The sequence below is a fragment of the Apis mellifera genome, linkage group LG1 (genome assembly GCF_003254395.2).
Source record: "Apis mellifera strain DH4 linkage group LG1, Amel_HAv3.1, whole genome shotgun sequence".
NCBI lineage: Eukaryota > Metazoa > Arthropoda > Insecta > Hymenoptera > Apidae > Apis > Apis mellifera.
The window spans coordinates 316640-342904 of NC_037638.1; the positions used below are offsets into that span (position 1 = coordinate 316640).

Below are 26265 nucleotides of genomic sequence, written 5' to 3' on the forward strand. Positions count from 1 at the left end.
TTTTCTCTCTCTCTCTCCAACCTCGACCTCTTTCAGGTTCTTTTGCTTTTACGCGGAAGAGAAACGTTTCGATTCATCGTTGACTCGAACGTTGGAGGGTAATAAAATTGAGGATTGAAGATATTTTTCGAGAGTATTTTTTTTTTCTTTTAGATCAATAATATCATATCCGTTCGGAATCCACCATGTCTCCTCGATTGTTTTCCATTAAATTTGAACGTTAACAACTATTCAGCCAATGTAATTTCGCAACAATTATCGCGAAAGTTTAACGCAACCACGAGGCGGAAGTTCGCCTCGCTCATCGTCGTCGTTCGGGAGGGCTTAATTATTCAAAGTTCTTCCCCAGCATTTAATCAGAACGAAAGTACAACGCTCTTTTACTTCTCTCTCCCTCCTTTCTCTCGTCCAAACTTTGATCGATGCCTTTTCTTTCACTCTTTCTCTCTCTCGTTTTTCACTCGATCAAAAATTTCCCTCTCATCTCTCGGATCTTTTCCTCAAAGTTATCGCGACCGCATCTCGTGGAGAGTTCGACTCGTTTCGAAAAACGGGGCCACGAGCAAGAAACGGAGAAACAAAAGGAACGCGCCCGTTTAACTTTAACCCGTTCGATCTTGGACGCGATATGGTAATCGCGAATCCACTCCATGATGTTAAAACCTTGGAAAGATTCGTTTTTCATCTCTTTGGAAACGAACTATCCATGCCCTCCCACGAATTTCCACGGACGAGTTACCGATCTCAATTTTTCGCCATTTTTTTTCTCCAATCGACAAGACGGAATGGAATAAAAATGAAGGAGAAAGAGAAGCGAAGGCGGGACATTTCCTTGTGAAAGTTAGATGTAACGGCGCGTAATGAAACGGAATTGTATTAAATTGCGGTGTTTATCTCTCACGAGATCGCTCGTTCAACTTTTTCGCGCGTGCCGCCTTTCCTTCCTTTCTTACTCCCCTCCCCCTCGATATCGGACCGTGGCAACAGCCGGGCGACGAATTAAAATTCGCCTCCACTCCGGCTGAAAAGAAAATGGAAGAAAAATTGAGGGAAAATTACCTCCTTCTCCCTCTCGTCGAGTCACGCTCGCGCGTTGTCGCCCCGTGAGATTTACACAACTCGCCGATTAATTCTTTCGATCGAAAGTTTCGGGGTCGGAAGTTTCGGCCGTGTTCCGTTTCGATAATTGCCACGCCAGCTACGTGTTAAATCTCCTTCCCCTCGAGTTTTCTTCCCGCAGCTACGAGAGATATATATATATAGGGAAGGAGAGGGAGAATCTCTCGACAAAACGATCCGATGTCCTCCGACGGACGGCCGATGCATTTATGAGATTTGAATCATGGACCCAAGCGGTCCATTTCCTCGGCTATGCATTATTCACCCAAATGTTTTATATCCTCCTTTCTAAACCAACTTTTCGAGCTAGCGCCCACTTGGAGAGGCTTTTCATCCCGTCTATTGTAGCTTCTTCTCTCAGCCAGGTGCGAATAACGTGTCCGATGTTTGCATCCTCTTCGAAAGAAGAAAGAACGAATCGTTCCTCGATTCGTTCCTTTATTCCGTGGAATACTCTGGCCGATTTCGAGAGAAAGTTTCAAGTTTACGAACAGCTCCCTTCTCGTTAGGGGAGGAAGATCCTCCTTGTCTTGTCCTCCAAGGAGAACCTCTTCTTCTCCTTCTTTCCTTAGCTAAACCGAGCTGCGGAGGGTTTCATCGGGTTTCGATTTTTCCGATCGCTGCGCTCTCCAGCAAATGTAAATTCGGTTGGCAAGGCTGGGCGAGCACGTGCGATCGCGTGCCGCGCCTCTCTTTCGCCCGCCGCTTTTTCGTATTCCGTCCGCTTCGATCCGCGCGCATCCGGAATTTTTCCGGATCCGGTGCAAAGACCGGTGTGGCCGGTGTCCAGTTTCCATCCCCTCCTCCTCTTTAATTATCCCTCTTTTCGTCCGTCTATACTTTTCCACGCGACGTGACCCGATTCCGTGGATCTTGGAAAGAGATGAAGAAGGATCGGATCATCATCCGATTTTATCATCGTTGTGCTTCCCTTTCTCCTCCAACCTTGGATCGCATCGAAACATCGTTGGAGAAAATTGGACGCGAGTGATTGGATGGCAGAAATTAAAAATTGAGGTAAACATTGAGAGAGAAAATAATTAGAATTTATTCGCGACATATTATTGGTACTAATTTATACGAGATGGGAAATATTTCGCGCGCGGTAGATTGGATATCGATATCGGTTCCGAATGGACGAGCATCAACTATTCCAATTAATTTTAATTGAGACTTAACGAAATAAAGTTCGGATCGATCGATCTAGGAACTGCGACTAACGACTCACCCCCTCCCTTTTCCTGTTTAGTTTTCTTCCGCGAGAAAGGAAAGGAAAGGGAGGCATTCTTCTCGAGTCGAATTCGTCGAGAATCGAGTCGGAGTCGTCCCCACTTGTCCCAGTTCGAGAAAAAGGTCTCGCGTCGGATTAACGAGCGTATTTCTCGTTACGGCGGATCGTATCCGCGAAATCGAAAACGTTCCCTCTTATCCTCGAGGAAAAGGTGAGACGATCGTGAAAACGGACCTTCGAACACGCACGGTTGGAGATATACATGTATATTATATACGCGTGTAACGTCGACTTTCAATATTTTATCGTCAAACAGATGCAGCGATATTAAACGGACGTCCCCTGGGGCTGGCTACATCCTAGGATAATGTGGCCCTGTTTGACGATAAATTTCCAACGATATCCACCGCCCACTTTCTCTTCTCTTTTTTCACGTCTCCCTTGGACCAGACGCCACCTTGAATTTTTCGATTTATTTCGTCGGATGTTGAGTTAACGTCGCAAACAAAAATGCACGAGAGAATTTCGGATAATGGAGTAGCATAGAGTAATCCTCTATTTATTCGTTTTAATTTTAGCGGCCGAATACGAGATGTACGGTTTAATACACACAGGTGATGGGTGGATCGGTTCGTAACGAGCGATATTAACGAAGCTATATTACGAGGTAATCGGAGTGTACGGTCAATAAAAGCGGGGCCGAGTGCTTGCTCGATCGGGGATATCTATTATTCTTAACTTATTTGCCAAGCTAGCGAGACATTGTGTCTCTCCACTTGCCTCTCCGCGTTTCCGTTCTTTTTCCCTTTTTTCTCTTTCTCTCTCCCGCGAGCGATTCGAAGGAAACGGAACGATAAAACGTCGGAGGAAAACGGCGAAGATATCGAACGATTAGCTCTCTCTCCAGTAAAAATTCAACGATCCCTTCGATTTCACGAGAATGCGTGTTTGATCGTTGCGACGAAGCTCAAGGAATCTTATCTCCAACTGTCGTTACGTTAAATGTATAAATGCGTTCGTTTGCATTATTTTAGAAAACTGGGTAAAAGTTGGATGGAAAAGAGAGGGAATGGCTCGGTTAATTTTTATCCTCCCTGGACGACGAGTACGCCGCTCGTTCGCGGATAACCAATCGTCCGTATCGACTTCTCGGAGATGGAATGCCCGGCCATCGCGATTTTACGGCGCGCGTGATGGGAAGAGCGATAAAAATCGGTCGTGAAAAATAAGAGACGTGTCACCGTTCGCCGTCGTTTACATCCTCACTCCGATTTCCCTTTACGATCGCATCTCGCGCCATCGCGCGTGTATCAAGCGTACGTAACGATGCATCGTAAACCGCGATTTTCGTTATTAATTCGCCCGAATTAGTCTCCGTATTTGGTTCCAATTTTCTGATTTCTGATCGGAAATGGGAAATGATGTTGGAATTCGAATAATAATAATAATACACGAGATAATTATTATATAAAATTATTTCAGAGATCGTGTATATAAATCTACATTTCGAGTATCGAGCGTGATATTTTATTTTTAGGTAAGAAAAAGAAGAAGAAGAAAGGAAAAAAGAAAAGAATTTCAATTTTTCTCCGCGATATCTTTCGATTGTCAGAGGTTTTCAGTTGGCGATCGCGACGGTAGAAATGAAAAAGAGAAGATTCGCGAGCTAGGGGGAAATTTCAGGCACGTTTTCAGCGCGAAGGATGGCGGCTGGTTCGCCGGACGACGTGGATAAACTTGGAAACGACTCGTCCTTAGCGGTCATAAATTCTTCCCCGGTGCTCGGTTATCGGAAATAAACGAATTCGCCCGTGCGAGATCCCTTAATCCGTCTTCGCTCGCTTCGTCGAATGAGAAAAACTGGAAAGAGAGAGAGAAAGAGAGAGAGAGAGAGAGAACGAGGAAGGCGAACCGACGATTAACCAGAGTTTCTCCGTCGTCTAATCGAATTGGCCGCTTTCTTATCTCGTCGAACGATATCGATCGCCATCAACGAGAATTTGCCAATTGTTCTTCACCTTGAGAATATCTATTTCCGCTACATCTCGATTAAGGAGAAGAACTTGCCGTCCATAGGCATCCAAGTTGAGAGAAAAAAATGTTAATTCTTATACACGTGTATATATATATATATGTATCTCAAGGTGCATTGAATAATTCCAGTCACGCGAGTTTGTAGGTGACTCTTCATTCTCGAGAGCCGCATGCAACGACTGTTGATTTTATCAACGTCCTCGAGTTCTCTGTTTTTTTTTTTTTTTTAAATCGAGACCGACGTTTTCCTCCATCTCTTGTTTCGAATGCTTGAATTTATAATAAGTTTAAGTAAGTAATTTGTTCGAGTAACTTTTCCCTCCAACTTCCTAGTCCAGAGTAGTACAAATCCCGCCACGATTCGTGAATCCATTTCGCGTTTTTCCACATCCGACGTTCGATCGAGTTAATAAGCTCGAGGAACAATGGTGCCGTGACTCGTTCTCTCTCTCTTCGAGAGATTCGACGACGAGATTAATTAACGACGATCAACTGGCGAACGAGAGAGAGGAAAAAATAAAAAGCGGGGAGAATTTGCACGGTCTCCTAAGCCTGTTTGGAAAGACTACGACTACGACTACGACTTGGACGATCGAACTTTGTTCGAGCGTGAAACAAAGGTGTCGGTGGAACGATCTCCGATCCACGAATCGAACACGAGCTCCACGATCGCGAACACCGCATCGCGTTCGAATCGAACCGCAATTTCAACGTATAATTGGAACGGGTCGGGGACAATGGGGGCCGCGCAGACACGTTTTGCGCCACGTTTCTCCCCTTTCAACCCTCTTCTAAACCATCGCCCCGATTGCTAATTAGATCCATCGGCACGCGACCTCCTCCACACGCTGCTCGCTTCGAAACTCGATCCGGAAGACGCGGAGTCGAACGCGAAGGAATTTCCAGACCGGCCGTCTGCCAAACTTGCCGACCACTCCCTCCCTCGTTTTCCTTAAATAATCGAAATTTTCCTTCACAATCAATCCATAAATCTCGATTACAATTGTAATGAAAATTGTGCAAAGCAATCGTTTTACATTATTTCTCCCATTTGTGACGAAACGTATCCGAAGCGAATCGTTGCGGATCGAAATCGAGTGAGGATCCCCTCCTCCTCCGATTAATTATCGTTCGATTGAAGTAGCGGATCTATAAAGTTTCGAGATGAGTTTCGACCGATTATTTCCTTTTATCATTCCATCGATTCGTTAACCACCGTTTCACGGCGAGGATTTTCCCCTCGTTCGCCTTCTTTCGGATCTCGCCAATTTTTTCGCGGGTGTTTTCCAGCGCAACGACCCAATTACGAGCCAAGACTTCGCGTGGGTTGGCTCGATAACTGTACATGGAGGAAGGAAGCTGCGCTTCGGGGTTGGCTCGCTTTTTGCCCGCCCGAGCCTGGCCACGAGGGGTTTAATGCCACCCGCGGTGGTTTTATGCGATATTCCATTAAGAGGGTGGCCCGGCATCGTTCTATTAAGTCGTCCCCCGGCGAGCCGATAGGCTCGGACGGGAAATATCGGCGGTTACGTCGGCCGCGACGTTTATTCCGGTCTGGGCTGGGGCCGACATCGGGACTGGCAGCCGCGTCGATTCCACTTTAAATACGAGCCACGATCGCCTCCTCTCTCTCGTCTCGCTGGATTCGATCCGCTTCTCCGTCGACCATCTCTTTCTTCCTTTCATGATCATCGACGGATTTTTATGTATACACGGTTACAAAATACTCGTGGCGTAGGAGTTTTTAAAGAAGTTTCGTTGTCGGGAAATTTGAACGAGTTGGAAGATAAGTTAAGTTGGTCATTCGCGATCAAAGGACCTTCTACTTTCCACTTTAACTCTTGGAGAACACAGTTTCTTTTCATTCCTTCCTTCTATTTTAATAACTACGAGTGTTCGGGAATTCTTTCTCGACGAGGGAAAAAAGTTTCCTTTATTACAGGGAAATTTCACAAAGTTTCGATCGAACGTTGCCGAAAACGCGCGTTATAAATTTTAATAGCTTCGATCTCAATTTTTCGACGCTAATCTCTAATTCCCTTTCCTAATTTTCAACCGAGTTTGAACGAAGATTGGCGCGATTATACGTGGATTCAATTCGGTCCGCGATTAGTGAGTGAATGGAGCGGTTGTTCGCGTTAATAAGCGGGACGAAAATATGCCTTTCCTCGTGAAATCGAAAGAATTTGCAGAGAGGAGAACAGTCCATATTTCGCAACTGTTCCTCGTATTTCCATTCTTCGATGATCTCGGCGAAACTTTTGAAAATCGTTCGATTCGTTTCTGCGGAGCCTTTCTCGATATATTCTCGCGGATTAAAAATCGTTCGAATCTCGATTAAAACGGATAGAGGTCGCGAAAGGAAAAAGGAAGAGGAAGGAAACGGATGGGGAAAAAAGTAGTAGCTGATAGTTATTGGTTAAGGTTGGTTAACTTGGAGGAGGACGTAGGATCGATCGATCATAGATTTTTATCGAGTGTGCACAGGTGATGGTTGTTATATTTGCATTGTTTTAAATCGAGATTTCGAAGGGGAAAAATTAATCAAAGTTAATCGCGATTTAAAACGATTTTTTTAAACCGAGGGAAAATGAAGAGGAAAGAGGATAATAACGATGGTAGAACAAAGTTTCTTGCGAACGAAGATTGTAATGGATGTGGGCGAGAAGTGGATGTGAATTTGATAAAAAAGATGAATTATCGGGACGCTTTGCGACGAAACGGATATTCTCCCGCCGATATAAACGATTAGGTGGAAAAGTACACCATTACCCTAATTACGATATCGTTGTACCGATTCGAGCAATTCAAAGATGGTTGACATTATGAAAATCCGTATTTCCCTCACTTGGAAAATTTGATTCCTCGAAGAACGATCAGAGCGTTTCTCAATATTTCTTCGGATCACGGCGCGTAAACGTGGATCATGGAAAAAATTCACTGCATTTGACACGCGAATATTTGTTCGGTTCGCGGCCAAATCGTGAAACGTATAGGAAAAGAATACGTTTCGTCGGTTTTTATGGATCGATGGATGGGTTCGTTAAGGGTGACGCGAGTTCTCTTCGAACCGCCTCGAAAAGATCACGGTGGTCCCGGCTTTCTATTAATAGACGCACGTGTGCACGCATGACGGGGCGCACCCCGATAAATCAGCACCGCGATAAAAGACCGGGCGACACAGCTCGTTGGAGAGAAGTGGCGGGGCCCACGCACGAGCTGATACGGGGAAAATCGACTGCCGATCTATGGAAATCGTGTCCCCGGCAAATGGTCGATAACGGGAGGTTTGCTTTTCATTTTTTTTTCTTCCTTAGAAACGATTCGATCCATCCAGACCTGCTCCTCTCCTTCTTCCCCCGCTTTTAGAATCGTAATATTGTATCGATCGTTTCGTTTGTCGGATTTATCGTTGTCGGATATTATTCGAGTAATTGGGGTAGGGAATTATGGAGCGAAACACGTGTCGCCGAAATAACGCATGGCACAGTGTACGATATTTCGCAAAGAGGATACGTCGTTTCTCCGACGTATTGAATATCGAATTTTAAAAAAAAAAAGGGAAAAATATGTAAATAAATAAAATGTAGTGTAACAAATGCAAACAAAGTTTTAAATAAAATATAGGCGAATAAATAACATAAATAAACAGTGTTCGCTTTTCATCAAATTTATACGTAATAAAACGGGGGATATTCAATTTAAACGAGCGAAAGCTGTCATTGCGTAAAAAATTTTTTTTGATTTTGAATTTCCATACTATGCTCTTGGAAACGGTCAATTTTAGATCGAAAAAACAAAAAATTCTTTCATCTTCAATTTTTTACGCTATCGCGAATCGAAAAGTTTAATGGTGTTTTTTTTTTTCCCTTTTTTTCTATTTTTATTTTTAAAACGCGAGCACACACTCGAACGCGCGTTGAAAATTTTCCGTTTTCCGTGAATTTATGCGATTGCTCGCTTCGCGATGGTTTCGAAACGATATAGATATTAGCGGCGATTCGATCTATCGAGATATCGACGAAACGTCGGGAGAAATGCGTATAAATGTCTCTTTTGGGGAATCGTCGCGAAGATGTAGTACAATTCGAGACGAACGAATTTCGAATGTAATCGCGTGGACGAGATACGAAAATACCGTGAAACTCTTAAGTCGTCGCTTCTGAAAACTCTCTCGTATAAATCCTCCCGCAACTCTGCTGAGAAGAAGGACGGGAAAATCCTACGATTCATTCTAATAACCCGTGGAAGCTGGGGATCGTCGCCGTTTTACCGAAATAGCCGGTTCTACTCGTAAAATAAACGCGGTTTCATACAGCGTCCCCTAATCATCTCCTCGAGAAACAAGGATGTCGACCATCCGCACTGTCTTCCCGTATTTCGCGAAAGGACGGATTCTCTTTTCTCCCGAGGATTGCTCGAGATGGAGCTGAAATCGAGTTTTCGATCCGGTCGATGGCGTCGTTTGGCGAATGATTATAGGCGGCCGTTAGGATCACCGATCGGAAAGAAACCACTCACCGCTCCGATTGATGCTCCATGAAATCCTCACCCGTGGAAAAACGCTTCTCTGCGAAACTCGGCACACCTCGAATCGACCACGCAACAATGAGTTTTCACTCTTTTCTCCTTTCGTAAATTAGAAAAGAAAAAGAGAAGAAAAAGGAAAGAACACTCGATTTATCGGTTCGAAATTTCGAAATTCGCGGATGCGTTTCGATGGCGTGGATAAAATAATCGGATCGGGACGATGCGCAGAAGCAGACGCCGCAAACGCATCGCCGCCACTGGCAAACCTGGACTCTCCTAGGTTGGAGAACCGGACGAGGGCCATCCCCGCCATGATTTCGCTGCGAGGAACGGGCCTTAAGGCTTGCTCACAATCGCGAGCTCATCCTCCTTCGAATACGCGTTCGTTCCAAAGTGTCTCTGGTGTTTCTCTTTTCCCGCAGAAGAGAAGAGGGAGAGGATATTTTCTCCTCCAAATTTATTAATTCGAATAATAATAACGGTAATAATACTTTTTAACAAATCTTTTTCTCTTTAATGAATTATTGAAAGTGTTGAAATTATTGTTTGCAAAGATATTGAGAACTTTGCGCTATGAACGGGATAAAATTTTTGCACCGTTTGGATTTTAACAGAATCGGAAGAAAATAGCGGAACCGCTTAGATAAGAAATTTTCTCCGAGAGAGGTTTTTGCCAACAGGCGTGTCTGCATATATGCTCGTAACTACCTCTTAAAATACCTCTTAAATATGATCCCAGCCCTTTGATTAACGGCCGTATTTTTAACCCACTATTATTTTAATGGAATCACATCGCGTATACTATTCGTGAAAAGCCTGGCTCGAGATAAGGGCGCATACGTCGCTCGTTCTCCGGGATAAATTAAATTATCGCCGATAACATCTTTCGGAAGTCGGAAGACGAGATTTACGAAGACGAGAGGATGCGTGGCGATAACAAAAACGGTATAATGCGAGATACGTATCAATTTTCCGCCCTCCGTTCAAATTCAACGAATGTTTCTGTCCGAGAGAAGCCATGGAACGACGTTCGACGTAAAGTAAAGGATCTCGTGGAAAGGGTCCGAGAATGGATTCTTATTAGACTTTCAAGATCCGTTCGATCGATCGATCGATGGAGATAGCGAACGGTGAGGAAAATATGGCGAGGATTCGAAAGGAAGGAAGGGAGGAAGGGAGGAAGGCGATTGGAAATTGAAGCGACGTTTAGGTGGACGACCCCGCGCGCGGGACGTCGGGCGTCGACCCGGCGTCGAGAAGAGTTTGAGAAGGAGCGGCCGGCCGGCCGGTATGAAATCGACACCGTGTATTAGCGCGGGAGAAAGCTGATTCTCGAGGCGTTTTCTTAAGGTGGCGGAGCCACGCGTTACCGGATTTCAGAGCTCGCGAGGAGGATGAAATTCATCCGGAGCGGAAACGCGAGGGCGAGTAATCTTGGCGAGAGGTGTAGAATTCGCCGAGAAAAGGTTTTTTACGCTCGTCGAACAACGACGAATCTCGGTTTAAAAAGGACACGCGATACGATATTTTATTATTCGAAGAGGGTTCAACAAATTTGAATCGTAATTTTTTAACATCGATAACGACATTGGATTCTTCGATTCTGAATCGTGGAGGAACGGAATAAAATCGATATTTCTGAACGTTAAAATATTATCTTCTAGTCGGAATGCGAATGCGGGTGGGTTGGGGATCGTTCCAGAATCCGACTTGTTGTATAACACTGTGTCACTTATCATACTTGTCTCCGACAATTAGACTAAATTGTTCTTGTCTCTGCCAGCTCGCTTTAGAATTTTAATCGCGACCCGGTTTCCGTAGTTGATCGGGAAAGACGGAACGAAAGGCGGGAGACGTGGAAGCACGCGAAACGAAGTAACCGCATTTTTCCACCGAATCGTCGATCTTTCCTTCAAAGCCTCTCCCTGTAATTTGTCAAACCGAAACGTACAAAGATAAAACCAGTTATATCGGAAACTTTAATATTTCTAAAATAGACGAGCATTTATCATTGAATTATCTTTTCGTATCTTTTCACTCGACGTGGAATGGAAAGGAAAATGGACGAAAGGTTAACCGCATTTTCACGAGGAAACATCCTCTTCTCTCTCTTGGCGAACGTCAGAATCAAAACATTGGAAACGGACGCGACGATGGGATGCAAATCGAGGAGAGAGCTACGTTTCGACGACTTTCATCGAGAATTAGCCCGAACCGATCTCGAGCTAAATTTTCGAGGATGAATCCGGATGGATAACCGATCGATCGATGAAAGCGACGAGAACGGCTGTCGAGAATTCGTCTTAATCTCGTTGTCGGTTGTTCCGGTCGAGCGGCTGTCTGTCGGCTTGTGGATGTGTATACCCAGAGAAAGAGAAAAATCGAGGATATCTGGAGAGGGCGAAGGAGCATCGGAGAAGAAATTGAGAGGATAAAGAGCGTTCGTGGGAGACGAATACGCATTGCCATCCTCTTTTACGAGCAACCATTGCTCGTAAACCATGAAATATCGACAGAATTCGAGAATCCGATTTGCTTTGAAGTCGAATCGAAATTATGATTTTATTGAAAGGAATATATATATATATGTATATACATATTCGATTTAATTGGACAGAAAAAAGAAAAAAGAGCCGCGTTTATTTATTCGGTACCGAAAAGAGTCGTCCGAGAGCCATTCGGAGGGAGAATCTTTTTCTTCGTGATTAATCGAACGATTGTACGAGTCTCGTTGGCACGCGAGACGTAAAAAATGCTTGGCGTATTTATACCACCAGATATTTATCCGTCCGATGATAATAAGCGCGTTTGGTCGATGAACGTCCTTGTTATTCCACGTTATTCCGACGTCTTTCATCTTGCGGCCAAGTCGAACGTGAAACGAGGCATTGTTCGAGACGCGGCCCGCCGCCATGTATTATTCTTTTCATTACGAATTTTTCTTTTCAAACGTGCATTCCCTGCACTCGTCAATGAACTCGCGTCATCGGTCGTTTTAGCTTCGCCGTAATTATTCCGATTACCTTTATTACTATTATTGTTATTGTTATTATTATTATTATTGTTATTATTATCGGAGTAACGAGAATTCCTCTCTCGTTTTTGTTCGTTGTCAGCGATAAATAGCGTTTCGCGAGCAACGGGCTCGCTTTTACAACCTATTTACGTACAATACCGCCACGCGAATGATACGAATTACGTATCCGTTGAATACGACGAATGGACGAGTCGCAGGATTCGAATTTAAAAATACACGAGAACGAATATACACGATGCATGCAACGAAAGGAACGAAAACGTTTCTTTCTCTTTTTCTCTCGTTCGATTCGCCAACTTAATTGTGCAAAGCATCGCTGAACTATTGATACCGCGTTCCAGCGTGAGATACGAGTTTGTATACTCGGCGCCTCTCGAATCCAATTACTTCGATTCCCTTAATCGAAGATGGATACAAAGTGATACAGTTCCGATTTCGAGCCGAGTTATCAGACACGTCGATTGATCAGACACGAGCTCCGTCACTGCTTGTTTTTGCGCGTCGATCGGCGGCGCCTCCCCGTCGCTTTTCCTCCATCTTGCTTCAACGTTGGCGGAATCGAGGCCTCGATTCGAGCGGTGCACTGATCCGGAGGGGAGCGGAATAATAGGAGGATAATTTCGTCGATGATCAAGATCGATTGCGGACGAAAAAAAGTGTGGGAGTAGAACGGTTTATTCGGGTCGAGTCGCTTCGGCCGAGGTCAGAATCCGCGATTACGACGAGCACGTGATTGATAGCAATTCCCGGGGAAGGCGATATTGAAATGTTACATTCCTCCAATTTTCTCTCTCGATGAATAATCGCGAAACGGAAATAAAAACCCTCGTGGAAGAGTCGCGCGAGGAGATAACACTTTTACAATCGAAAGCCGTGAAAACGATAGAGAAAAAAAAAGAAAAAGAAAAGTTCGTTCGAAAGGTATTCGAGTCCTTGTTTCGAAGAGAAACAAACTCTTTTCTTTGGTGGAGCGCGAAAATATGAGGGAAAAAAGTGTCGCGGATCCGGTGCATTTACGCGGCGAAACGGAAAATTTGATCCCATTCTCCGCGCGTATTATCAAAGCCGCGAATATGTTATTCCCGTTTCCTTGCCGCTCGCCGTCCTCCCTTCCGTTTTCACCGTTTTCCCTTCCCCCTTCGCCGCGCCTGCCCGCATCTCCCGTCCCAATGCAATCAAATTACTCGCTGCTCGACGCGCCAACGGGGAAATGTCGTTAACCATGGTGGTTATCGCCGGTGCGTGTCGCGTGTCGCGCTTTAAATCGAGTTTCTACCTTCTGCACGATCGGCTAAACCCGATTTTTGTTTTCATCCGGACCAGATTCCCCGGTGATCGCTCCATCCCTTCGCTTCCACTCCTCTCTCTCTCTTCCTTGCTCGCCGAAATTCTTCGAAATTCGTCGATTCGGAAGGTCGATGCAGTCGACGAAGCGGACGATTTCTTTTTTATCCACTTCGCTTCGTTTCCTTTTTTTTCTCTCTCTCTCTGGCGCTTCGTTTCTTCGATCGGCGTATTTTCGCGAATATTTCCGGGAGATATCGAGGCGCAAAAAAGAAGGCGAGGCGGATATTTAGGATTTTATTTCCGTCGAAAGAGGAAATTGGCGTGGAGAACGAAATATTTCGGAATCAGCGATTCGACCTGCGGAGGCGAATATCGGTGGAACGAGGTTAACGCGTGCTACGTAACCCCGTAGTCGTTCGCGGGACGATCGTGAAACGGAGGCGGATCCGTGACACGGAAACGCGGGCGGCCAGGTTTGATCGAGAATAACGACGCGACGCTCCCGAGGGAGCGACAAATCTTAATTCCCGGGCACCGATTGCCCCCGTTTCCGCCTCGAAACTGGTTCATCGATAACGCCACTTCCGCCCTTCCGGGGATTCTCATCTCGCGATTATTTTTTCCACCGGCCGTGCATTCGAATTGCGCCTCTCCCCGACAAACAATACGAATGCGTGTGTATATATATACGTGTAATATCTAGCCTAGGTGTACCTTTTTTTCTTTTTTTTTTCTTTTTTTATCATAGTCGAATAAAATTTTCGTCGAAAACGACGATTATCGTTTCACTCGTTGACTCGTTAATTAGATTTCGCGCGACTGCGAAAATCTAATTTCGATTTTTTCCACGAAAAAAAAAAAGAGTACGCCGCGTTTCATCGGTTGGATTAATCAGATTTCCCATTCCTTTCTTTCTTTTTTTTTTTATGCACATTTTTATGGAAATGTTCCGAATGAATGGCGCGAATGAACGCGGATCGACGATTGACGTCGCGAGAGACAAATCGTCGCGCGCGGATCGTGACTGCGAGAGATACGCGATTCGCAAAATCCAGTATAATGTATCGCTTTGCTCGTTTTTTTTTCCGACCTTTCATTCGCGTTCAAAAGAACGCGCATTTATCGTTAACGATATTCGATCTTCCGGTTCGTAATCGCGGAATAAGTTAGAAGCGAATCGAGAGGAATTTGGGAATATCGCGCGCGATTGAGGATTCTAAACGCGGTTGACTTTTCAATGAAATTTCGAAATTCCATCGGACCGCCGCGCGGATTCCAATTGGGTCGTAATGAATGTTGGATACGATGCCGCGTATCTGTATTAAAGTGGCTTCATTTACGTTTAATCGGTTCTCCCGTGTAAATTGAATGGCGTACGAACATCCGGTTTACATTAATACGATTGATTTCTTCATTTATACATCGGAATTAAAATCCTGTTTAAACGTTATATATATATACCATCTCCATATCCAGAATATTTTGATCGGGAATATGGATCGAGCATAGGCACGTTTTAGGCATTATTAGCGTGCATAATTCGACTTCGGTTCTCCACCTCGTTTCGAAAACTCAAAATTACCAATACTGTCCACTATTTGCCTTCCTCGAATATCGAATAATCACCCAACTTTGAAAATCACCGTTTCCAACACGATAACCAAGAGCTGAAAGAAACTAATCGATTTTTATATATATTCCTGGATCAATTTATCGCGATGCGGGACAAGGAGGACAGAAGAGAAGTTTTCACAGATTTCGATCGACACAACGGTCTTTCCTTCGGTCGAGGTAATTCGAAGAGAAAATATATAGGGTGAAGTTATTCGGATAGATGCGGTTCCCCGGCAATATTAGCGGCGGTATAGCCGGCCTTGGTTCGTTCAATCTCGCGGGAATTCGGGAACCTCGGCGGAAGTAAGGCTCCCCTTTCGCTGGCCGTTTCTCAACGGGGAGAAAAGAAGAGAGAGAGGGGGGGGCGGACTTTATGCCTGTAAGCCGTCGTTATTGCTGCGGCGCGACGGTTTGCACGCCGCGGTATGCGTTTCATGAAAGATGGATCGCGTGCCACCGTTCCCTTATAGAGACCTCTCTTCCAGGGGTCATGCATTGGCCATGAAAAAGGCTTTAGACGTAAGAAGCGACTTTAACGTAATACTCGTGGTTGGAGAACACGCCACTTTCCCTCGCCCAATTCCTTTTCTTCCGGACAGGGAAACGTTCGCTTCAAATTACGGTGTCATTTCCTTCTTTTTTTTTTTTTCCTTCTTTTCTTTCCGCATTTTAACATTTTTCGATACGAATATCGAAACAGCTAAACAGCGTTCGCTAAAGTGTGTACCACCACTCAAGAGCGAAGGATTAATCGTTAATGTCGGACAGGTTGGATTAAATTTACCCCTGTTTATTAATGACTATGGGTGAGTACAGATTGTAGCGTGTGTACATCCGAACGTCAAATATTTGGTGTCCTGGCAGAGATAATCCTGGCGCAAATGTTTGGTAGAAATTTGCCTGGAAACTTGGATTGATACGTTTCTAAACCGTAAAATCGAAAATTAATAATATTTTCGAGAAGACTCGGACAAGAATCGCGGTATAAATTGAATATTCGATGTCTCGCCTCGACCATCGATCGATTCGATCGATCGGCACCGAGTTAGAAAGCCGAAAGTTGCGAAAGTTGCGCGGATACCTCGCAAACTTTTCACCCGTTGTTGCCCCGTGATCCGTGGTGGTTGCCGTGATGATGGTGGTGGTGGTGGTGGCTCGTCGTCGAGGCTTAGCCGCACGCGGCGCTTTATCAACGTTGTAACGAGCTGTCGCCGTTATTGCCGAGGTGTCTCCGTTACCACGGAAGCTGACGTGGCGTTTCTAATAAAACGATCGCGCCGCCAAGGTAGCCTGCATTGTGTCAGGATCGTGGGAGGAGATGTTGGTAAAGGGCTCGTGTTAACGACCCGCCCAGCTTCCCTATATAATCCTGCGGTGGATCAATTCCAGTCGACCACCACCACCGCCATCTGGAGAGAGAGAGAGAGAAAATCGTCGACCGCATGCCTCTTCTCGAGGCAAACGATCGAATTTTCGTTGCCTCGATCGCGCCCCTTCCCCCTGTTTTCCTCCACGACGGCCACTCTCGCGGATGGTAGACGGGATGATCGATTTCTCTTATAGTCGAGCTTCCTTCTTTTTTTTTCAACGGCTCGAGTACGCTGGTCGAGGAAACTCTTGGGACGAGTTTCGGGGAAAACGATGTGCACGACGAGCATTATCGAAAAGCGATACAATTTGATTTCATCCGATTCGAATCGTTCTCTTTCGCTTCTTCCATACGATATTTCTCGATCTTTTGCGGGACGTTATCGATCGTTGTTCGCGCGAGACGTAAGACGCCTGGTGAATGCAGCGGGGCGAGTAACAACGTACGGTACGCGAATCTGATTAATTTTAATTGGCCTTTTCAAGGGGAAGGTAGAGAGGCAGGGAAATTTTGAGCATTGTTGACGGTACAAATTTACGGTGCGGATTGTCGAGTATGTAAGCCGGTGTGCACACACAGAACGTAATTACCGTTGCTAATCAAGCAAATAGCGGTGATTATGACAACGGGATTCGCAAGAGGACTTACCGCCGGTGAGTCCGGTAAACACAGTGCGCCTCCATTAACCGGAGGGATAGTCGTGTTTCTCTTGCTTGTTTGTCTACGTTTGAGCAAAAGCTTCTTGCTCCGCTCTGCCTTACGGCCAGCCAAACCGCCGCTCTCCCTTTGCCCCAACACCCGTCCTTACAATTTTCGTGCGTAAACTTTAACCGGTAATCCTCTCTCTTGTTCTTTCTTTCTTTCTTTCTTTCTTTTTACGCATTCTCTTTCCGCTCTTCGTCTTTCCGCGTAACTCGAGCCGATTTCTTCTATCCACTTCTCGACATCGAATCTCGTCTATTAGCCGTTTCACTGTTTCAAAGATCATTCGAAAATACGCGCACGCACGTATTTATTTTCATCGATATTTCTTATCCTGTAAATCCCTTGTTCAGCGAGGAAGGCGTGAAATAACGTGAACATCCTTTCGACCAACGTGAACCAGCATGGACTTGCGTGTTTTCAACGTCGATTGCCGTGTTTCGATTATCGATAAAGAAAAATCGAATATACACCCTCGTCGTTTAATTGTTTTCAGATATTCGACTGTTGGAGGTAAAAAGGTATCGTTTTCGAGGAGAAACGAGCGGTGCATTAGGAACGAGAAGGGGTCCTTATCGGGGAGGGGGCGTATTTTAAGAAAAATGTCGAAAAATAACGCGGTAATATTCTATGCTATCTCAAATGCTGCGCCTCAGGGATGTTCTTTACGAGTCCGTGGAGAGAACATTTCCCGACTCTCTATCTAATTTTTCCTTCTTTATCCGCGAAAAAATTTCACCGTGTATACGGCCAGAAATATCCACCATTTTCGCGTTCTTATATTTCTTTTTTACAAGAATCAGTTTTCGATTCCAGATAAACGCTAGTCGAAAACGCGTCTTTTTGATCAAATTAACCGAGATTATAAATATATATCGAACAAAATCGCTATTTATTCGCTGTAAATGTACGGAATTATAATAATGGAACTCTCGATTGATCAAAGGGAAGTTGTTTTTTCGCGAGGAGGAAGAAGCAAAAAGCGAAGAATCGGGGAAGAATGAACGGCGCGGGGGTGGTTGGCGCGGAGTAATGCATCAAGCTACGTCAAATGTAACGCGGTGGAGTATAAGTGGTGAGGAAAATTACGTGGGGAGGACGGATATAGGAGTCGCAAGAAAGGCCCGAAGGATTTTGGCAAGCGGCGCGGAGAGATTTGGAAGGACAGCATTGTCGGGACCCGACTCATTGTTCGCCTCATTGTTTCTCGTCACGTGCCACCCTGAATCGAGAGAACCCTTTCCCCTCCTCCCCCCGTAAGAGAAACACACCCGCCCGAAAGTTTTCCGGGAGATGTGAAGTTGGCGAGGGAAACGGGGGAAGTTTGGCGTTTTCGATGATAAATGATTGGACGGTGATAAATTAAGTCTCTTTCCGCGAGACGCTGTCGCAAAGTCCATATTCGCGATATTATCGTCGCGGTGATGTTCTTCCACCGAATAAATTCGACGGAGGAGGAGTCGATACAGAAGAAATTTCGATGCCTAAGATAGGCTCAAGATTTTTATATTTCTTTTTCCTTTCGACGTTTCTTTTCGAAACGATCATTCCTCTCTGGATGACGATACTTGGAAAAATCGAAACGAGCGTTAATCGGTCGGACGTTGATCGAATACGGCGAGATTGGAATCGAAAGTGCGTGGAGCAGCGGCAGAAACGTTTAAGAAACGTCGACAACGGGATAGGCGAAATGTTTCTTTTTCGAGGAGCGAATATCTGTTTGGGCGGCGCGTTGGCAGGTGATTCGTCCCGCGCGACGGATGGATCGATCCTCGTGGCCCCCTTTCTCGGGACGCGATACGAGAGTGAAAGAAAACGGTGGGAAACGGTGGCAGAGAATACGTTTTTCCATCCGGTCGCGACGAATGATAAATCGTCGCCGTTCTCGAGCGCCCATACTCCTCCTATGGACGAGTATATTTAATGTCTCGCCAACTCCTTTTCCCGCGAAGATCAACTTTATGTCAAGACAACGATCCACTTGGGAATGGGTGGGAGGGAGGGAAAAAATTGGTAGAAAAGGAGGAAAACGTCGAGACTTTATAACCGGCATCGAGTCGCGACAGTCTGGATCGGTTTATTTTTCTTAAAAGAATTCGTTCATCCTTCAAAATGCTCGACATTTTTTTCTTTTAATACGCTTATAATATTTGTATAACATTTTTTATTTATTTTTGCATTCGAGTTCGAGTATCGCATCTCGGCAATTTTGACGAATAAGTTCTTGTAAAAGTGTTTCGAGTGGGGCACGGATTTCGACAGGAGGGGGGTTGCGGTAAATAATAATTTCCGCTTACGTTTACAGATATGATATACGGCCGCGTAAACGTGTACAAACTTTTTCTTCTACACTCGCAAGTTTTTTAATATCACGCAATCGATGCGAAGATAGGAACAAAGTCGTAACTAAATCTCGTTTCATTCCTCAATTTTCAAAATATTCGACCAATGTAATATCACGCGATAAATTTATTACGTCGCAACGATAAATTGTTAGCGTTCGATCGGAAGCGAGATCTCTTCTACTTTCGAGAAAACCGAATGCCATCCGAGTCGCTTTTCGATTCATCCTCGAATTAACCGAGACACAATGTGTCCGCGGTGTATGCTTCGTAGAGATTATGAAATGACCGAGTGACCTACATTTTCTTTTTTCCCTTTCCCGCGTCTAACGCTCGTCTGCACATTGGAGATAACGAACGATTAAAAATTCCCATCCTCTCCTTTCCTTTTTATATCTCGAGAATTAAAACTCGTATCGAGACGAAAAAGCATTTTAAACGGCAAGATTGATCACGAACTATCGATTCGCTCCTTAAAAATCGAAAATTTTCCGAGCGATTCGAATTTTTCTTTCTTTTAATTCTAATGAGCTCTTTCGATCGAATTTCCGTTTCGTTCGCTATTGGGAATAAATCGTCGAGGGGAGATGAATAATCGGGACAGATAAGCCGATAAGCTCGGACTTGAAATCACGGGTACGGATTCTATCCTGTAATCGTATTTCCCGCGACGAAATCACCGCGGCGATCGCTGCGGTTCGCGCCGAAATCGATCGTATATTAGAAAATACACGGCGCGATGCGCGTGGTGGTTGGCGCACTGCAATCAAACCGCGTCTCGATCATTCTATTTTCCCTGGCCTGATTTTCGATCGATTGTTCTAACGCCTTGACGCACGAGCTAGGCGTGGAAATGAGCGAGGAAAGCGCACGATTTCCAACCTCTCTCGAGCCGCGATCATTTCCATTCGTTGATTGGCCTATCGAATCGTCGGCTCGAAATGACACGGAAATCAGCGAGGCAACGGATTTAAGCGCCACGAAACTACCTCGATCTCGTTTACAGTTCGTTTTAAATAGCCTCGTTTCCCAATCATCGAAACTTTTCTCCAGCCTGTAATTTTAATTTCCTTTTCTTTCCCCCGCTTGTAAAATTCAACCCTCCCCAAACAAACTTCAATTTCCCCGTGAAATATTGCCGATTTATCGCCACGTGTATCGAAACAAGCGTAGGAATTAATCCCACTCGAGCATAAACCGTCGTAGGTATAAATTGAAGGCCGGGATGGAAGTTGGAATCGAATCGAAACTTCTTCTCCCGATCCAGGTTTACGCGCATAGGGAACGTGCTCATCAATAATACGAATGGCGGTGAATGGGTGGTTTGGATCCGCTGGAAGGGCGGTGTGTTGTGTAGGCCGGAGGCGGGTAAACGTGACCTCAAAATCAGCATGCAAATTCGCCGGAATAATTATTCCGTGTGACCGTCTCGCCCGACGGGGCAGCCGCGGATCCGTCTGATTTAGGGCCGCACCCTCCCTCCAAGATGCACAGGAGGGTGAAACGTGGACAGGATTTGTGCCCCCGCTTATCCACGGGTACACGTTTATTCGGATTAATGGTGGATTAACGCTTGCTCGACGAACAAACGCTCGGCTTTTGATCGCGCCGATTTCTCGCGATATTTTTCCTTGCAAAATTTCCCCCCGATTTATAATAATTTCACGATACTTGCACGATACTTGACGAACCCTTGGAGGATAAAATTTAAACGGAAGGAGGCAAAGAATATGTATATAGAGAGAGGAAGAAAATTACCGATTGGCAGAAAGTAAATCGTAGGGGTTAAAGTTTTTTCGTTTCACGATGTTGAAGGTGTTGAAACGACGCGTTCCGGATTTATCGGCGCGCGCGGTTCGCGATACACGCGGCATAATAGGGAGGGGGTGCAAAACAGGGGATTTGCCGTGGGGGGATCGGTTGGCACGGTAAACAAGGATGAACGCTTGGAGGCTCACCAGACCGTGTTTAATTAATCGGCAGTCCATTAGCGGCTAAAGTGGTCGCTGTGTTTTCCTTTTGTCCGAGGCGAGGATAAAATCCCCCGTTTCATAGGAGACATCCGCCGAGTCGTTCGATCTCCCTTTCTCTCTCTATCCGTACAACAAAGCGTGCCAATGATTCGGATACTCGTAGTCGCCTCGATTCGCTACTTCTGCTCTCGCTAATGGCGGCGTTTCAAAGCGGCGGGAAGAAAGGAGGCAATGAGTGGGTGAAGGGGAGAGTATGAAAGAAAGGAAGAAGAAGAAGAAGATTCTTCTTCATTCTCAAGCCTCTAAAAGCGAATATATATCTACGCATGTATATATAGAAATAGAAGAGTGAATCCCTCGTTTACGAGGGGGTCGTCGTTAGAGAGATCGCAAAGAAGAGGATTCCAGTTTTCTGATTATTATTCGAAGCTGGTCGAACAATTACGCTCGTCAAAGACGTTAAAAGTGACGAGTTTGCTTCGTGGCTTGATTCCTCTTTTCTTCAGGGTAAATAATTCAACGTTTCAACGACGTTTCCTTCGTAATTTGCTCGGGTTGAATTTCTTTCTTAATCTTTCCGGACCGACCGACCGGCCACCGTTCCATGGCCCCGGTTGACAAACGACGATCGTATCTTTTTCCACCCTCTTATTCCGAGGGTGTTTCGGGGGCGAGGAGAAGCCGAGATGGAGCGCGAGCCTCGTGGACGTGCACAGAGCTTAGCTGTAAATTTATTTTCCAGCGGGCAACCGGAAGTCCCGGCGCTGCTTCTCGAGAAGCCCCTCTAGGCTAGCCGGACACTTGAGCTTTCATTGTTTACGGCGGCAGAGAGGGTTGGGGTAGAGGGGGATTGCAGTTTTCCCAAGAAGAGGTTAGTCTGACCGCTTCCATTTCTCTGCACGGTCGAAGCTCGACCCCGTTTCGTACTTTTCACCTCGTCCTTCGAAACCTGCTTGCTTCTCTCTCTCTTTCTATCTATTTCGTTGTCCATTCGAGGAAAGGAGAAAGTATAAACGAAGAAAGAGGAAGACTGTTTGAGAACGAGCGATATAAATGACTTTCATCCTGGTCGAAATGAATTTTCTCCAATTTTCTCTTTGCGTCGATAAATTGATACGTTGCGAGAGGATGTTTATTAAAAAAAAGGAAGAGGAAAAAAAAGAGAGGGAACATTTAGAGGCATTATTTTGTCGCTTCTCGCATATTGAAAGGCTAGCCTCGTTCGTCGCGCCACGAAAATTCTTGTTTCCTTTATATATATATATATATATACATATACATATTCGCTCGTGAATATTTAACCGAGGCCGAAACTGAGGCGGTTCAATCTGCTTATTCTTCAAATATTCAACAGTTTTTTTATTAGAAGGGACAATTTTATTTAATGTTTTTCTATGCACGTGCCACCGCGCAAAGGATCTCGTAATTCCGTCAGGCTTAAAAGGAAAATATCGGTCTCCGTGTTTCTCTTTCTCGACGGCGACGACGACGATGACGACGATGGCGACGACGATAGCCCAGGGCGGTGCCACTGCACAGAATTTCATACGTCCACTTTATATCGCGAGAGTATCTCGTTATTTTGTCTCAATTTCATCCTTTTTCCGCGGCGCAAGAAAAATATACCGCCGATCTTTACCATTTACCCTCCCCCTCCTCGTCCGACATTGTCCCTGAAAATCGTGAGAAACGTTCGATCCTCTTTTATATATATAAAAAGAAATTTCGCTTCGTTTTTCATCGTTCGAACAACTTTATCTCGATTCTATTATCATAAATTACGTGTCTTGGATCGAGAGACATCGACGAAGCGAAAGTCTGGGGATTAAAACGGAGCCAAACGCGGTGTACTTTACCGGAAGGGTTAAAACCTCTCTCTCTCTCTTTGGCTGTGCATAAACGAGGGTTGCGCGATGGCTTTGGTTGCGCGCATAAAAGAGGTAATGAGGGGTCGGAGGGGCCGGTGGCTGGCGACACGGAGGAATAATCCGTGGATCCGGGGACACGGTTGTCGGAATAATCGAATTGTTTAGCGGCGGGATTCGGTAATACTCGGCGCGACTCGCAATGGCGGGGCTCGCGAGGAGGCACACGCGTGGCGGAAAGCCTCGGCCCGTTCCTATTGGAACGTGCTCGCTTTGTTCGCGTGCCAATTGCAGCCGTTAATTGGCTATAGCCAATAAAGCGTTGATTAGCAGCCGGTCAGATATATCTGGGGGATCCGCTATCCGTGTCGCCGGCTGCGTTTGTAGCTGCGTGTTTGGCTTAACGCTTCATCAAAATGGCGTCAAGTTTATCGATTGCTCGCCCGCGTTGTCCCGTTCGCGTTCACCACACGCGTTTCATTTCTCCCCGAATAAAGAAAATAGAGGGAACAGAGAATTAAACTATCTACGCCGCGATGTTGAGAATTTATTTGGAAACGAGACGTAGAAGAAATCGAGAGGATCCCTTTCCTATAGGAAAATTGTACGAGTTTGCCATGTCCATCGTTCGACTTTTATCAATTGTCCGTGAATTCTCGACGAGAAGAAATTACGTAAAAGTCGAGTGACGGATACACGCGCGAAAAATCAAACTGCCCCTTTTTCCTGGCGATTGCTTTTAAATCGATTTGTAATTGGAGACGTTTTCGTCGTGTCGAAAGGAAAGTTGAGAATTACAATACTCGAGGAGTAGCGGCGCATCGAAGTTGGATCGGTGCCATTTAACCGGCAACCGTATTTCCACGTACGGTCGATGCGACGTTTGTTCCGCGAACTTGCTCCTCGTTATAATCATTCTGAATCTTATGGGCCCTCGAAAGGAATTCCAACGCGTGCAATTCGATGATTCGCATGCGGATACGTGACGGGCATCTGCGCCACGATATCGCGTATGTTCACCTGGCTGTTCGGCCGTTTGCCAGTTATAATCGATAGGCGCGACCGCCATAGGTAGTTAGTTAACAATGTGACGATGAATGGATTGGCGGTTGATTGATCCGAAGCGCGAGTCGTTCCAAGTCAAAGAGCGAAGGGAAGTTGGCCAAGAGTCGATCAGTCCTTCCTCAGAGAGGAAGTTCTCATATTTTCGAGACTCGTCGAATTTTCCTTCCCTTTCCTCTTTCTGTTAAATTCCATTGATATCTCCAGTCTTTTATTCATCGAAAAGATACGATTCAAATTTATACGATAGAGAAGGAAACACAGCCGCGTATAAAGCCCGGTTCCTTGGATATTCGCGAGATATTCAAACAAGTCGTCTAACTATTCAGATGGTGTAGCGTGTACGTACGTATCGTTGCTCGACGTTGTTCGAATGCTCGACTCGAACCGACGAGGCCAACCTCCTCCTTCCACATCCACGAGGTTCGAGGTGGAAAATATTTTCCCTCTGCCATTTTCCACTCCGCGGCGGGAGTCGGCCGCTCACCCATAAAAGCGGTCGCCACTTCGCCTCTCTTCGCTTTCCTTTTTTTTCTTCCTTTTCTCTTCACCTCGCGCGCGGCGACACGAGAAACGGCTTATGCCCCGTTCGCACGCCACCTTCCCCCTTAAAGAATCTTAATTCCTTCTCCTCGAATCGAGCCTTCGAAAACGAAGATTTATACAAATACGCGTTGTTTCTTTTCTTCCTCCCGCCGTGTCGAAGGAAATTGTTCGTCGTGGAACGAGGAAAAGATTTCTTTCGAAAAACCACTCGGTATTTTGCGTTCCAAGTGATTATTTCCCCCGCTAAGAGTAATATTTTTCTTCGAGGGAAAACGCGCACGATTAGATTTGGAACGGGGATAAGGAAACGGATACTTGTTCCCGCAATCTCCATTCTACTGCTTTAATTGTTTTTCTTTGTACATCCGAATTTACGGCGCAATTTTCGCGCAGCTGACTCGGATAATACAATTTTGCCGACTTAAATCGGCAACCCGTTTCGTCGGCACGACGATACCTTTTAGTCGCGCGAAAAAGGGAGAGCAACGAGTCCGGGGCACGGGCAGTTTTCTTTCTCGAGATGAAAATGAGATCGGCCGAGAAACGAGATCCGTTTGGACGACGCGTTTAATGGTTTCATTAACGAAACAGAGAAATGAAAAAAGGAAGGGAGAGAAAGAGAGAGAAAAGAAAAGGGGAGAAGGAAAAGTAAACAGGGGAAAGAACATCTTTTCTTTCTTTCCTCGTTTTCTCTCCCCTTCGACCGATCTTTCCACAGTTATATTGCTTCGTACGGAAGAGTAGGCGATATCTGTTTTCGTTGTTGCGTAATTCGCGCGAGAGATCGAAGAAAATTTCACGACACATTTCTCAAACGAGACGATTATATATTCAGATTTCTTGTGCAAAAGTTTAATGGATTTTACGAAAACCTTTCATTTTCATTCCGAAAAAAAATCCGCCGATATTTGGTTTGGAGTGGAAATAAGATGACACGATTTCGAATAGCGTGGAATATCCACGAAATAGATTGCGTTTCGAATATTCGTGTTTATCGAATATCGGCCCAGTGTCATTGCACAAAACGTGTCAGGTATAACGTGTCATTTCCATATAACGTAACCACGGAGGGGCATATTTTTCCGGATAAATCCGACCGATACACGGAGTGGATACGAGGATGCTCGTTAAATTAAACGGTTACAATAGCCTTTTAATTTTCCCCGCCGACCTGTTCGACCCGATATCTCCAGACGCTGCTCATTGTCTCGGATTGACGTTTCGTGAATCGCTCGCTCGTACATCACTCGGACAATATGCGTATTGTGCGCCGCACAACGGGGAGACGTCGTATTGTCGCCTATCCCCCAACTGGAAAAAACGTTTCCGCGTCATCGATCGATCGAAACCTCGAAGGAGAGTTAATCGAACGATAAGTTGAGGGAAATAAGACGTTCCTTCCTCCCTTTCTTTATTTCTATCTCGTTCTTTCGAATGCTTTCGCGTAACGCTATCAACGCTTCGATCTTCGAAATGAAACTTCGTTCAACGAGATTCGACACCATTCGTAATCTTAATCCATAATCGTAAACGTGGTGGAAGTAAATTAATTGC

At 45.3% G+C, this 26265-nt stretch overlaps 2 protein-coding genes across 14 annotated transcripts in view; one reads left to right on the plus strand and one right to left on the minus strand.

Moving 5' to 3' along the window:
- The window catches only part of LOC100578621, a 68796-nt gene extending 59665 nt beyond the window's left edge, over positions 1 to 9131 (minus strand). The window contains exon 1 of the mRNA XM_026446241.1: positions 8906 to 9131. The gene's annotated coding sequence lies outside the window, so the exon portion shown is untranslated. The remainder of the gene's footprint in view (positions 1 to 8905) is intronic.
- The window catches only part of LOC551203 (E3 ubiquitin-protein ligase MYCBP2), a 176350-nt gene that overhangs the window by 70036 nt on the left and 80049 nt on the right, over positions 1 to 26265 (plus strand). The window lies entirely within an intron of this gene.